General features: G+C 44.7%; 1 protein-coding gene and 1 pseudogene across 2 annotated transcripts in view; one reads left to right on the forward strand and one right to left on the reverse strand.

The window, feature by feature from the left end:
- The window catches only part of ELMOD1 (ELMO domain containing 1), a 62,638-nt gene extending 52,912 nt beyond the window's left edge, over positions 1 to 9,726 (reverse strand). Inside the window, exon 1 of one of the 2 annotated variants that reach the window (XM_061628668.1) lies at positions 9,360 to 9,726. The gene's annotated coding sequence lies outside the window, so the exon portion shown is untranslated. The remainder of the gene's footprint in view (positions 1 to 9,359) is intronic. The other variant, XM_061628671.1, reaches the window with a different exon arrangement.
- Positions 9,727 to 11,649: 1,923 nt separating this feature from the next.
- Positions 11,650 to 11,768, forward strand: LOC133386318 (5S ribosomal RNA; annotated as a pseudogene).
- Positions 11,769 to 16,080: the final 4,312 nt, after the last annotated feature.

Below are 16,080 nucleotides of genomic sequence, written 5' to 3' on the forward strand. Positions count from 1 at the left end.
GGTACCAGAGGTAAGAATAATATGGAAAGAACAGGGACAGGTTCCTACATCTGCTCATAGATGGTAGAGGCAGCTTCAACAAGGGCTTGAAAAGGTGCCTGCCCAGCACCCATCCACCCACCCTCCTTCCCCTCCTCCGAATCATATTGGATCCTTTGCTCCTCAGCCCTGGGAGTATTTATTTATTTATTGTAATATACCGCCCCATAGCCAAAGCTCTAAGTAAGTAAGGGAGTAAGCGAGTTCTCTTTAATGGAAGGCAAACACACAGGCTTGTCAGTTTCACTCTAGCAAAGCAAAGGCACATGCTTGTCAGTTTCACTTTAAAGCAAAGGCACAGGCTTGAAAGTTTATCCATAGCAAAGCAAAGCTAGTCAGTTTCACCTTAAAAAACCTTCCTTAAAAAGAGCTTTGTTCCTGGAGGATTCTTTAACTGAGGTATGACTGCATATATAATTGAGGTATGACTCTCTCTCTCTCTCTCTCCCTCCCTCCCTCCCTCTGTGTGTGTGTGTGTGTGTGTGTGCGCGTGTGTGTGCGTGTGCGTGTGTGTGTGTGCGCGCGCCTCCCTCATAGAAAGAGTGAGAGAATGTGTATATACATTCACATGTCTACAAACATACATATTTGCTTTTCAGTGGGGTCTGGCGAAAAAGTCAGATTCAGTAGAATTTAAAACAGGTCCTCTTGAATTTGCATGATTTTAGAAATACAATCAAATGCAAGTTTACATTGGCACATTGCACAGTAACAATCGTAGCTTGGGTGCAGATTTGAGCCTTTGAAAGCACATAAAGAGGAAGTGGAGAAGACTGTCACTTTTCAAACTTCCTCCTTCAATTCTATGTACTTTTCAGGGGTGGGGAGAAGGTAACCACCATCACCACCTCATGATAAGGAAGGGGTGCAGTTGTTTTGCAGGGACCAGGGGAAGTCCTCAAGGCAACCACTGTGCTCATAGGTGCCACACTTGTGATCCCAGGACTAAAGTATTTTACAATTCTGCAAACACCCTAAAGGCCGAAGAAAATCTAAGCAGTGTTGTACATTGGGTCTGTGCAGTTTATTTATTTATTTATTAGATTTATTATTTGCCCATCTGGCTGGTTGTCCAGCCACTCTAGGCGACGTACAGAATAAAAACATACAAATACATTAAACATTAAAATCTCAAACAGTAGTAATAAAACCTAACCCACCCCAAAAAGCCTGTCTGAAGAGCCAGATCTGTGCAGTGATGGCCCAGGTGGAAAGAAAGCATTTAAAAAACTTATAGACAACTGGCTGGTGAGAAATCTGCCCCCTCCAGTTGATTTGATCTAGTTAGGATAGTAGTGGGGTGGGGCTGGCCCCTGACTTTGAGATGACCCACATCATACAATTTAAAGCACATCCAATGTTTTAAATCACATGACTTCCCCCAAAGAAACACAGGAACTGTTTGTTAATTGCTGTGAATGTGTAGCTTTGAACCAGTTCCCAGAATTCTTTGGGGGAAGTCATGTGATTTAAATGTGTGCTGGATATGCTTTAAATATATGGTGGATCTGTCCTCTATGGTGTGCATCAAGAGCATTCCAAGTGGGACCATAGTGTAGCATACAAGTCATGGATGAGACCCTTCCCTGCATCCTCCACATACGCTGCAGGACTTGGGGGAGAGGCATATTCAGCCATAACAACAACTAACGACCAGACAAAATCTATGAACCTCTCAGAGATCACTTACTCCATCAGTGAAATGGCAACTACTCCCCAACTAACATACACACTCACACATAGAACAGAGGAATGGCAGAAGTGAAGTGGGAGTGGCAGATCACAACTGTGTAGAGAGTAGGGTGGTGGGTGTGCAGGATCATGTTTAAAAGTAAAAGTGTGAAAAATGGAGAGAGACAGACACAGCAAAGGATGGAGCTAGAAAATTCACCTTCAGTGCTTGTGCCAATGTTTTGGAAAAACCCATTGCTGTGTACAGGGCTGCAAGACTCAGGCTATGACAAGCTTGTAAAGTGAGCTGCCTGCAAACGATGGTATCTTACAGAATTGTACTCAAGGGGTTATGGAGTTTGTCAGGTGCTGAGCTCCTCTGGCAGAAAGCACTAATTATTTAGCAGAGTCTGTTTCTCTATAGATTGCCTGCCTCCAAAAGACAGCCAGTGAACAATGGGCACAGCTTTTATTGATATTTGATTATGGCATTTATATCCCACATTTCCTCCAAGGAGCTCAAAGTGATGTGCATGATTGTCTCCCTCCTCGACAACCCTGTGAGGTAGGAGGCAGGGCTAAGAGATAGGGACTGGTTGAATGGCTGAGCAGGGATTTGAACCATGGTCTCCCAGGTCCTAGTCCAGGGCTCTACCCTCTATACCAGCCTTTCCCAACCTTTTGGTCCCCAGATGTTGTTGAACTACAACTCCCATCAGCCCTAGCCAGCACAGCCAATGGTTATTGTATGGGAATTGTAGTCTAGCTACATCTGCAGATCCAAAGGTTGCGAAAGGCTGCCTTACATCATAACGACTCTTCTTCTGACATGGCAGCTAGCTTTTAAGAAATAACTCCTAGGCAAAGCCAATGAGCAAAGCTGGGTGGGTTGCTGTGCTACTGGTGAGTGGGTGTTGTGGATTACGCAGCGCAAAAAGGGGGCATTGGGACATGGAACAGATAGCAAAAGAAATCACTGGGAATACAGGACCAGGAATACACAACTTTTGTCTAGGCCTGGTAGCTAGCCAAAATTTGTGGTCACCACTGATCCAGCCTCAGAGAAGGGGGTCAGGCTTGGCCTTTGATACTGGCCTGAATTTCATAGGCACTCAGAAACAACCAGGCTTCTCCGGCCTCTGGGTTTATCACGGCCCGTCAGGGGGTTCAATTTGGGCCCTCAAGGCCATTTCTCCCAAACCATGCCCTCCCACAGACCCGTCAGCTGATGTCATTAGTGACATCAGCTGATGGGCAGGAGGACATGGTTTAATCCTGCATTGGCTGTGTGATCCTTGATAAGGATCTGGTCCATGGAGCCCTACCCCCGCACTATGGTCTGCAAAGCCCCAGTACACGCCTTTCTCGTTGTTCTGGGGCAGGTTCTCACCAGAATGAAAGTTAGCTACCACTGGCAAGCACATTGGGGGACCTTTCTACCAAAGATGGACAATTAATTGCTATTTATTTTATATCCCACCTTTCCTCCAAGCAGTTCAAAACAGCATATATCCGGGTGGGCCGCATGTGGCCCTTGGCCTAACTTTATGAAGGTGGCAACGGGGGGAAAGTTAGGGGAGGAAGGGATTTCTGAAAGAGACGGAGAGAGAAAAAAGGGGGTGACCCCACTCGCTTTTGGTTCCAGGTTTAGCCCCATGCAGTTCTGGACAGATTATTCCGGAAAGAAGGAAACCCTTGACAGAGAAAAATTTGCCCACCCCTGCCAAACGCCTGCTGAAAACTTTCCTATCCCGTCAGGCTTATGAAGGCAATTGAGAAAATATAATAGTAATTTCTGGTTTTACATTTTTACATGGTTTTATGTATGTATACACACAAAGAGAGTCCCTATCTGGACAGAGATAGCCTGAGTTCTGTTGTCTACGCTATGGTAAGCTCTAAGTTAGATTACTGCAATGTGTTATATGTGGGGCTGCCTTTGAATGCAGTTTGGAAACCGCAGCTGGTACAGAATTTAGCAGCCATACTCACCGGGACAAGACAATTTGAGCACATAACACCAATTTTGATGCAACTGCACTGGCTACCAATTATATCCAGACTCAGTTCAAAGTGTTGATTTTGACCTATAAAGCCTTATACAGCTCAGGGCCCCAATACTTCAAGAACTACCTCTCCGTATATGTACCAACCCAGACCCTGCACTCGGCACCTTCTTCATGTGCTCCCTCTGAAGGAAGTGCGAAGAGTAGCAACACAAGAAGGGGCCTTCCCAGTGGCGGCCCCCAATTTGTGGAACACTCTCCCCAGGGAGGTACAACTGGTGCCCTCATTATCCATCTTTAGATGCCAGGCAAAAACATTTCTATTCTTCCAGGCATTTGGTTCTTAGCTTTGGAAGGCTTTTGGAGGGCTTCTGTTGTATAGCTCCACTGCCTATGTACAATTTTGTGTTTAACTTTTTTTATATTTTTAATCCTGTATTTTCATTTTTCATTAACTGTAAGTTGCTCTGAGTGCACGAACTTGAGTAGAAAAGTGACTATCAATTTTAATAAATATACCATTGCTGTAAACTGCTTTTTTTAATTAATAGTGGTATGAAATTATTTTAATAAATACATACATAGATATTTGGATTTGCATCCAAAGCAGCACCAGCAGAGTTCCATTGGCTCAGCAGCACTTCCATTTCCTCTTCCTCCCGTGCACCCCCAAAATCTTCTCTGCAGGGTTCCCCAATGCTATGGAGCTGATTTTAAGGGCGTGCGGGAGGCTGTCAGGGAGAGGAGGGGAAAAGTTCTGCTGGTGCAAGCTGGAGAACACAGATGGGGAAAGGGTCGCAGCTCAGTGGTAGAACATCTGCTTTGCATGCATAAGTTCCCAGGTTCGATCCCTGCCATCTCTAGGTAGGGCTGGGAGAGTTCCCACCGTGAAATCCTGGAGGGCCACTGCCAGTCAGAGTAGACGATGCTGAGGTAGCTGGACCAATGGTCTGTCAGTATAAGGCAGAGTCCTATGATTTCCACCTGAGAGACAGCAACCGACACTGCAATCCAAATCCCGGGGAAGCAACAATAAATCTTAATGGCGTGCTGGGGCCGCCATGCAACCACAGCCCTAGCGCTTACATGACAGCAGGGGCACAAGGAGAACAGGCAAATAACTGCATCAGCCTGAAACTAGCGCAGCGATTGGGCCTGCAGAGGGGCTACCTCGAGATCCTGCAAATTGCAGGTTGGCTCAACCCATTCCCAAATCACCTCGTTTTGGGGCTTTCTTTCAGCTATTGGCGATGGGAATCCTGCCAGCAGCACTTCTGCCAGCTGGAACAGAGAGCTCTGTGGCAGTGGAGACCAGCAGGCCTCTGCAGAGAGGTATGCCTAACCCACGGTCACCCAGGGAGTTTCATGGCCAATTGGGGATTTGAACCGTGGTCTCCCTGCTATACCACACTTGCTCTCACATAATTCCTTATACATCCCCCGTGGTTATCTGAGGCAGGCTGCCCCACTTCTGGCAAACAAATTTCTGGAACCCCACTTAGATGGGAAGCAGCTGAGGAAGGCTCAGCACCTTCCCACAGCTTTGCTCTGGAAAATCACCTCCCTTAATCTGCCACTTTGCCACCGTTTGGCAAGATGACCCAGAGATTCCACCACCAAATGTATGGTTCAGGCTTCAAATCTACAAGTTTACACCAGCTCTTGGCAAGCTAAACCTGCTGCAGTGTCTATATTTCATCTACACAGCAGGCACAGCTTCTTGCAACGGCCACTAACAATCCATGGTTCTGCAAAAAGCAGGAACTATGCCAAGGAGCAGATTTTTGATTACCTGTTTCAAAACATCAGCTACCATCTGGAGCTATGTGTATAATAGCACTCTCACTGTTGTGCCCATCACCAACAAGTTTAAAAAACAACAACGATGGAGAATAAAAACCCCCAGCCAATATAGCAACGTCTTGGCATTTTGCAACTGGAATGCAGCTTAGCTGTCTAGTTCCATTAGATCTGTCAGCCCCAATGACTTAAGACCCCCAAGCAAAGGCAACAGAGGAAAGGTATCTTGTCATTCAACAGATTTTATGGGTTTGGGGAGATATTTGTGTACCATTGTTTTATACAGCTTTTATCCTATGAAACCTGATGGCTGTCCAGCTAAAATCAAACATACATTAAAATTTCAAAATTCTTTGTTGAATGGAAAACTAGCGTGTGGCTAGCAATTTAGGTCCCATGCAGCCCCACCCCCAAAACATGCTTCCAGGATATATTCTATAAAAAGGTATGATTGCAGGTATTACCATCAGGTGAACAACAAAGCAAATGAAAAACATAGTTTTAAAAAACAAACACACATTTTATAAAACTCTGGGTACAGATTTTATAAAAATGAAAACTACAGATCAAAGAAGTCACAAAAAGCATTTTCACTTAAAATGTGCAGGCAACTTGTATTTGTAACATTACATAACTATTAAATGCTAAAATGGGAAAACTGTATTATTTAGAGATTTAAGCAGATCAGGCCTTCAGAAATTTACTCTCAAAATATAAAAAGGTGATAAAGCTAGAAGATTGCATTTTCCTGCACCGCTGCTTACACAACATGAGTTATTTATCATTGCGTAGCAGAATGAGAAGCATGCAACAGACGCTGCTCACATATTTATTACAAGTAGCAGATTTTTGCTTTTGATGGAACCAGGCCACAGTCAATTGACATTGCAGCCACCCTGAATATATATTCCATTTAGCTGTATCATAAACTAACAAAAGACAAGTAAAATGTCCCATATGTGCAAATATCTTTTTTGTTGGGGGGAGCGGGGAGGAAGGAGACAATAAAGATGCCATACAAAGTCTTTGAGGGTATAATATGTTGTACAGTATCCTACAGCATCTAATATTTTTGAAAATACTGATTAAGAAAGCAAGTAGCAAATGGGGGTATATTTAAATATGTAGGTGAACACTTTCGAGCCTTTTTTTAAAGTGTCCCTTTGTTGTGAGAATTGGAGATGTGTGACCTACAGTAATAAAAGAATTAATGATATATTATGGTGTCAGTCATTAGAGGATCCATCATCTCCACTAAGAAAGGAAGCACTACAGGTTGGCATAAAACATTATCAAGGGTTGCAACAAGATTAACCACCTGATTCCCCCTGCAAAGCATAACTCCTAACAGGTTGGAGGTGTATTCTGCTTCAGCAGGTCCCCTTCCCAGGGTCAAAACCTCTTCCTAAAAGATCATATCAAATCATGTGTCGCTGTACCTTAGATTAAAACATCAGGTGTCAGCTTCTGTCTTACAGTAGCTTTCATTACCTGCTTTCCACCATATTGGCTGCTCCACTTGTGCTTAGAGCTGGCAAGCCATCAGCTCGACACACACTGCAGAGCAAGGCACCTGGATACCAGCCAAGACCCTGCTTTTTAACTTCGCTCTGGACATTATTGATATTACGGTTCCATTGCTGTGTTGAGAGTAACATTGCTCCACTACCATCATTCAAAAATCAAGGAGAACCACACGTCACTCACCTACCCACAGGGATCACTGAGTGGTCCACAAACCATTGTAAACTATAGGTTTCACACAAGTTTAAACCACATTCATTTCTTTGGGGAACCAAAGCTGCAATCCTATGTATACCTACTTGGAAAGAAGTCCCATTAACAAAGCAGGACTTGCTTCTGAATAAACATGCCCAGGACCAGACTACAATCTTAGGCAAATTTATTTGGAAGTATAAGCTGCACTGGATGCAGTAGGACTCACTTACTTACTTCTGAGAAACTGCACAGAGAGGTATTCTTTTTGGCAATAATCAGAAAATGCCTTCATCAGTCTTTTATATTAATTTTATTGGCCGGCATCTCACATAAATGCTAGAATTTTAGTAGGATAATTTAATTAGGCTGCATATCTGCTTCTTATTGTTTTTGTATATTCCAACTGTAATGGCTTGTGGCTAATGCAAATAGAGGATTTGATTTGACTGCGCAGATAGGATTGGGCTACACAGCCACTTACTTTCAACTATTCTAATCTAGCAGAATTGGGGATTGGACTGCAAAGGAGTCACCATTTTGTTCCCTCATTTTAAAAAAAGAAAAACACAGAGAGCCCTTCCAAAGCCATTGTAAGCTGAGAGCAAACACCTGTGTACCTGGAGCTAACCCTTCCAGAGTAAGCTTGGACTTCAAAGAGGAAAAGGGGGATTGATCTTTGCCCATGAGACTGCTATGCACACGCAGGAAGGCTCATCACGTTCTTTTACACTAGGGGAGAGGGGAGCAAAGAAATCCTCCCTTCAGTAAAATAGTGTTTTTGAGGGAGGTGTCTCCCTGCAAGCCTGTTTAAGCAAAATCAACCAAGATTTCTGGGGCACCTTAAACTGACCTGCTTTATTGCTTTACCATTTTGCTGCTCTCCAGTCTTGCGCAGTATTTATTAGGCTGGGATTTTAAGTTTTATTCTTGTTCTTGTTTTAAGTTGGCATTTTTTGTACTGTTAATTGTTTTGCAAGGCACTTGGAGGCTGGTTAGACTCAAGTGGCAAAGTCTATAATATGACTAAAAGAGCAATCCCATGTAGATTGGTGGGGTTTACTCAGATATAAGCTTGTATAGGACTGCAGCCTAATGTATTTATTGTGGCATAATAAATGGGCCAAAGTGGGTTTATGCCACAACATACACCTGCTCAGAAGTAAGTCCCATTTGATTCCATACGGTTTTCTCCCAGATAAGTGAGTACAGGATTGCTGCCTAAACTGGTTAAGGCTGCAATCCAATACACACTTACCTGGGAGTATGTCCCATTGAACCCAATGGAGCTGACTTCTGAGTAGACACACACTGGATTGCAGCCTAAGTCTTTAAAGGGCCACACAGGATTGTTGAGGGACTCCAAGGAGCAAACAGAAAAGAAATACAAGGAAGAGAATCACCATTTTCTACTAATACTTGCTTTCCTCACTTCCCCTCTCGCCCGCCCTCAATTAAAAGGCCAAAAGCATTTTTTCCTTAGCTGGCTGTCAGAAAGTAAAGCAACACCTAACCACTACCACCAGCCTAGCCCCCAAATTAACCAGGACCCATCAATGAAAACAATACGGACACCCTCGCGCGCGCGCACACATTCATACACACACTGGGGCGGAAAGCACGGCGGATGCCACAAGCCACAATCAATAACCGCGAATCCTCCACCCCGCTTTCCCATCCCAATGCTCTCCCCCCGGTCCATCTGCTTGGTTGGTTGGTTGGTTGTGCAGATGGCGGATCTGGGTGCAGGGCAACCGCTGCGCCCCGGGAGCTCGCGCCCTCGGCATGATTAATTGATTGCCAGTCGCTAGGCGACCCCGCGCCGGGCTTGCTGAAGAGCAACAACAGCAGCCTCCGCCGCCTCGGCCCTTGAAAGCAAAGGCTGCGAGAGCGCCGATGAATGTAGCTGCTGCTGGGGCAGGCGCTCGGTCAACTGATGCATGCACCATTTCTATGCAGCATTGGGGAGCAATGCAAAAAATGCAACGCTTACAATGGGCGACCGCGGGGGGCGGGGTTTTTAGAGGTGTTGCAGAGGCCCCCAACAGTTGCAATGAGAACGGGCGGGTACATACATATACTGTATATATAAAATTCTGCCCTGCCCACTCCCGGCGGCTCGCTCACCTCGCTGTTGGCTCTCACAGGTCCATCGCGCCGCAGAGTCCTGCGACGCCCGCCGAGCCTTCCTTTCCTTTCTTCCTCGAGTAATTGCGGCTGGAAGCCGGCGGCGCTCTCGCAGTTTGGGTCGCCGGAGGGATCAAAAGAGAAGGAAGCCTGCCCGACAGCTGCTGCTGCCGACGCCGCTGCGCCCGGGTAAGGTGAAGCGCAGCTTCCGCGAGGTGGAAAAGGGACGTTGCGCTCGTTTGGCCCCCTGCTGGCGAGGACCAAGAACTGCGAGGCAAAAGAGCTATGTGGGAAGCTGAGGGCTGCCTATCGTTCCAGGATCTGGCCTGCCCCCTCTTCCATTTGAGCCCGAGGCACGCTTGCAAGTGGTCGATTATGTATTATCAATAAAGAGAGAAAATGTATTTCTCCCTCCCCAAAAGTGCATGTGCTGATTTATATGTATAGATGTCAATGTAGAAATAATGAGTATAATCTTTTTTTTAAAAATATGCAATGCATTATATACCTCCTCGATCTGCTTTCCATGTATTGATGAGCAACTTCAAGACTCCTGCCCTCAATTTTTATGGTTCTTTATCTTTCAATTGGGTTTGGACCAGTCAACCTTTCAAACAGGAGTGTACTCTGTAAAGCAGGACACACAGACAACTTGTAGATTGCTTAATTGCTGTACACCTGCTTGGTGTTCCAGCCTGCTGAGGTGGTTAGCCTCTGAACTTATCCTCATAGAAAACAAACTAATAAATCCCTGCACATGGACAACTAGCTTCTCAGGGAGTAGGGCTCTAGCCTAGTTTTCTCCCTGGCTGGCTAGTTTTTTATGAGCAAGGAATTCTTGCTGATTTGTTGATATGAAGGAGCATCATATGTTCTCCTTCACCTGTTAGTCTGAAATAGTACAGTACTCAGGGAGAACTAGGCCTTGATGACTGGCAGCTGCATTTGAGATAATGTGAGGAGAAGCAAAAGTTCTCACTGCAATGTGTACAGCGCTTTTTTATTAAAAAAATGAGGTGCTGATACTTATATCTTGATAAAAGTGTCTTGGGTGGCAGCACAAAATGGCTGCCACAGGCAGCTAAAAAGGAGGTGACTATGTTCCGTACCAGTGAGTACTGTGTCAGTCACAAAAAAATCACTGAGTATATATACCTACAATGGCTCATATACAAATCATCACTAAGGCTTACTATGAATCATACTTCAAATTCTCCCAACAGCAGGGCTTTATGTGTGTCAAAAGCATAACCAGAGCTTAAGCTTCAAAATTTATTATTTATTTATTTATTTTATTAAGCTTATATACCGCCCGACTAGCAACAGCTCTCTGGGTGGTGAACATTAAAAATACAATAAAAATAACACAATACAGTATATCACAATACAAAACTGTACAAAAAACTGTACAGTCTAAAATCAAAATATAATAATTTAGAATTAACAGGAATTAGAATGGCTCAGAGAAGGGAAAGGTTTTAACCTGGCGCCGAAAAGATGATAGTGTCGGCGCCAGGCGCACCTCCTCAGGAAGACCATTCCATAGTTCGGGGGCCACCACTGAGAAGGCCCTAGATCTTGTCACCACTCTCCGGGCTTCCCTATGAGTCGGAACCCGGAGGAGGGCCTTCGTAGTAGACCGTAGTGTACGGGCCGGTTCATATCGGGAGAGGCGTTCCGACAGATATCGTGGTCCCGCGCCGTATAAGGCTTTATAGGTAAGTACCAACACTTTGAATCTGGCCTGGAAGCATATTGGAAGCCAGTGCAAACGGGCTAGCACAGGTGTTATATGCTCAGACCACTTAGTTCTTGTTAGCAGTCTGGCCGCCGCATTTTGCACTAGCTGTAGCTTCCGAATCGTCTTCAAAGGTAGCCCTACGTAAAGCGCATTGCAGTAGTCCAGACGCAAGGTTACCATAGCATGTACCACTGATGTGAGGTCCTCCTTACTCAGATAGGGACGTAGCTGGGCTACCAACCGAAGTTGGTAGAACGCATTCCGGGCCACCGAGGCTACATGAGCCTCAAGTGTGAGGGAAGAGTCTAAGATGACTCCCAGACTACGCACCTGTTCCTTTAGGGGGAGTGTAACCCCATCCAGGACAGGGTATATATCCACCATCCGATCAGAGAAACCATCCACCAACAGCATCTCAGTCTTGTCAGGATTGAGTCTCAGTTTGTTAGTTCTCATCCAGTCCTTGTCACTGCTAGGATTGTAGAAGCAGTTCATTCACGTATGTGCAGAATGCTTTTCCCTCATGAACAGAGCAGTACTAAGTAGATAACCTACAGCCATACTACCCTGAACATGCCCAATCTCGTCTGATCTCAGAAACTAAGCAGGGTCAGACCTGGTTAGTACCTGGATGGGAGACCACCTGGGAATACTGGATGCCATAGGCTTAGAGGAAGGCAATGATAAACCACCTCTGAATATCTCTTACCATGAAAACCCTGTGAATATATATATATATATATATATATATATGAATCTAATTGTGATTAACAAAACAGAGGTTTTTATTGTATTAACAAAACGTTTCAGCTTCCGCCTTCATCAGCTGCTAACATACAAATGCTGTTACCAAGGTGGCAGTTATAGAGCTTTGAAGATGGAATGCTCAGAGGGGCTTCATTGCCAGAAGCTAAGTAGTGGTGGTACTGTCCTCCAGGTTAAGGCCATGTGGTGCCAATGTGTCCAGAGAGTAAATCCAAAAGTTCTCCCTTTTGGTCAATGCTGCTGGATCTGTTGGCATCTCTATTGCTGTTATGGAAAAGTCCAACAGGCTATGACCCTCAACGTTAAAAGTGGTTGATCCACTTTTTTTGTCAAGATTGCCGACTTGTGGTTCCTGAAGCGTGTGCGTAGGTCAGTTGTGGTTTTTTCTATGTATTGGATATGACAATGATGATGTGTGTACCTCAGGGAGACAGCTACTTTTACAAGCACTAGGACAGGCAGGACCTATTACATCAAACAGAACATCACCTGCAGGTCCTGCAATATAATTTACATCATCGAATGCAAAAGACCAGGATGTCATATCCAATATATTTATATATATATAAAGATCCATAGAGTCGCCATACACACACACACATACCCTATTATGGGGCACTTTTGGTGGTTCTCCACACCCTGAAATTCATAGAGATTGGGCTTTTAGTGTGGCAGGCTCACTCCTGTGGAACTCCTTGGGTTGTGTTCAAATAAGTGCTACTCAGAGTAGATCCATTAAAATTAATGAACCTAAGTTAGTCATGTCTATTAACTTCAATGGATCTACTCTCAGTAGAACTAGCATTCAATCCCATCCCTAGTCAGTGGATCAGCAGGAATCATCCCTGCCTTCTTTTAGATATCTTCTGAAAATTGTGAATTGAAATGTTAATTTCTTTTTACCAACCTACATATTGATGTTTTATTGATTTTTATTGTGATGTTGTTCTTATGTTGTATACCGCCTTGCTGTATTTTTATGAAAGTATGGAATATATGTATTTACATAAATAATTGGAAAAGAACTGTTAGCAAGGGAATATCTGTGTCCAGCATGGACTGAGTGAGTTCCAAGCTGCTAATCAGCCCCACTCCCTTGCCTCAAAGAACGCTTGTTGTGTCTACTGGGGGGAAGCCAAAGGGGAACACTAGGGAACAGCAGGGATGAGGATACAAAATCCCACCTGAAAATTCTGTGCACTACAGAGGCACTGTGTTATTTCTGTTTTTGATACCAGACTGTAGGGCTGGCCCTACCATTGGACAAATTGAGGCCATGTACTCAGGTGGCTGAAACAGTGGGCTATGAGAAGCAGCCTCTCTGGCCATCTCTCCTTGCAGATGTTCCCTTCTGCCCAATGATAAAGGCATGTGTGTCACCCAGACAGCTGTGTGGATACCCTAAGCAGGGCTGGCAGGGTTGACTCCCAACCCTGCCGCAGACCGCAGGGACAGAGCTCCCAGCCCCCCCAGACTGTGCGGGCCCATGGTGCCTGCCCGCTCCACCTACCTCTCTTCTCTTCCTGTGAATGCCCTGCGTGCACAGCCATCAACCAAGATGGCAGCAGAGGCTTCTCTAAAGAGCTGATGCTCCTACCGCCATCTTGATTGATGGCAGGCATGTGCATGCATGCAGTGTAGCACACATGCATGCCATCAAGAAATATGGAAGTGGGGGTATCAGCCCCTTAGAGAAGCCTCCGCCGCCATCTTGGTTGATGGCAACGACCTGCGAGCCCAGCACGCAGGGCATTCACAGAAAGAGAGAAGAGGTAGGTGGAGTGGTCCTGCATGGTCTGTATGGGGGGCGGGGAGCAGGGGGCCTAGGGCAGACTGGCACCCAAGGGTCCAGTCACACCTGGTGCCAGTCCTGACCATAAGGTAGCCTGTGTGGTCAATGACACTGGCCAGTCACCAGTGTTGAAATAAAATCCAACTGGATGGCTTCTGGACAGAACAGGGCACCTTATCCTTCAGCAGCAAAGTATCTGGTGAGCTGTGGTGAACTTCAATATGATATTAGTATTATTATTACTCTTATTGTTGTAAGCTGCTTTGAGAGCTTCTAAAGGCTATGAAGTGGAATATAATTATAATAAATAACATTGCAGACTAATCCACTAATGTTTACTTGGTATGATGAAATGTCACATTGACTTCTGTGGGATTTTGGATTTATATCACATTTCCCCTGGTATTTATACAGCTTCACCTGTCATGATCTTAGCAGTTCTTACAAGAACACGGTTATGAAACTTTTTGTGTGTGGACTACTTGAACGTCTCTGGGGGCTTCATCAGACTATTTTATACACTTTTTTCTGTTCTGCAAATGAAACTCATAGTAACCACTGTCTTGCTGTTAAAATGTGATGGGTGTGCTTCTAGATTAAATATGAAGAAAAAGAAAGGAACAATATTTGTTTTTCTTCAACACCAGCAAGGCACAATTGTCAAAATCCATGCCATATAATGAAAATCATAGACCCTAGGTCAGGCCCCTTAAATTAGCAGGTTTAAAGAGATAAATTAACAGACTCTGCCAGCCCCATGTTATGAAAATTATAGGCTCTAGGCCAGGGCTGTGTTAGTCTATTTGATAATCTGGCCCTGGTCAAAACAGCCCTGATCTACATCAGAAAAAAAAATCAAGTGAAGGGACAAGTACAGATATTCTTGTTACACAACCTTTCTGCAAACTATCTGAATGGGAGTTCATGGACCACAGTCTGAGAAGCCCAGCTTTATTGTGATGCTGTGCTGCTTTGCTATGGAAAGGGGGGCACTAGACTACACCAGTTCTACACAGACAAAACATTAGCAGTGAGGGTTTCCTACTGGTCTGATTATTTGTTTATTGCTTTTTCCAGCTGTGCTGGGCTAAGAACATAGGAGCTCAGCTGGAACAAACCAACAGTCCACTTCTAGTGCAATCCTCTACATGTTAACTCAAAAATAAGTCCTAGTGATTTATAGTGACTTAAAAATAAGTCCTAGTGACTTATAATGAGGCTTACTCCCAAGTAAGTATGCACAGGACTGCAGCCCTAGTTTTGTAGTCTAGCATTCTGTTTTCAACAGCAACCTACCAGATGCCTATGGAAAGTTTACAAACACAGCATTAAGGCAATAGCCCTCCCCTGCTTTGGTGCGTTTATATTCCACCTTTCTTCCTTCATGAAACTCAGGGTGACATACATGAAGTTCCTGGGTAGTCTTCCATTCAGGCACTGACCAGCTTAGCAACTTGGTGGCTTCTTGTGTCCCTAGAGCATGCCAAGGGGCCTGTTGTTTGTCCCCTATATCTGGTATGCAGAGGAATACTGTTTCTAAGATGGAGATATTGCTTCTAGCTATCATGGCTAAAACCAATTGTAGATCTAGTCTCCATGAATTTGGGATGGACTAGCTTCTCACCAGCCTCCGCAAAGCCTGGTACCTGAGGCTGTACAGATGTTCCATTTTCCCAATGTCTTGTGGCTGCCCACCATTTTGTGAGCGCTGCCCAGTGGAGCTATGCGACCTTTCTGTGTCTTCTGGGATTAACTCACAGTTCAGGTTTAAGCTATTAAACCAAGCTATCAGAAATTTAATCATATCATCCTCTTCCTCCAAGCATCCCTCTGATTCAACTATTTTGTCAGAAATTTTGATTTTCCTAATCCTCCAATCTGAATCTTTATGATGATGATGATGATGATGTATTTATACCCCACTTTTCGGCCAAAGGCCCTCTTTAATCCTGTGTGGCGGCCTCTGACTTTCAAAATCCTAGGTTGGCGGTTTATTGCCAACTCCAATGCAGTGATTGCCATTTCTGTAGTCTCAGATATCTGCGTGGAGAGAGACCCATGTTTATTTTAGCTTCCAGTGGCTTCAGTGCCAACAACTGTTCCATAGCTAAAGCCTTTAATGCCTTAAGCCAGGGGGAGGTAACCTCTTGCCCTCTGGATGTTGCTGTACTCCAAATCCCATCATTCTTGTCCATTAGCCATGCTGCCTGGGGCTGATGGGAGCTGGATTCCAACAACATATGGAGGGCCACAGGGTCTCCACCCTTGCTTTAGATCAATCCTCAGGTAGGTCTTTTTTAAACTGCATGTTATATTTACTGACATTGTGTTGTATGTCTGTATGGCATCTTTTAGTGCTTCTGAAGCACCCAGAGCCACGAGTCTCATTCTCCAATTCCTCTAAGGCATTTAACCTATTCCAA

Source organism: Rhineura floridana, chromosome 5 (genome assembly GCF_030035675.1).
Source record: "Rhineura floridana isolate rRhiFlo1 chromosome 5, rRhiFlo1.hap2, whole genome shotgun sequence".
NCBI lineage: Eukaryota > Metazoa > Chordata > Lepidosauria > Squamata > Rhineuridae > Rhineura > Rhineura floridana.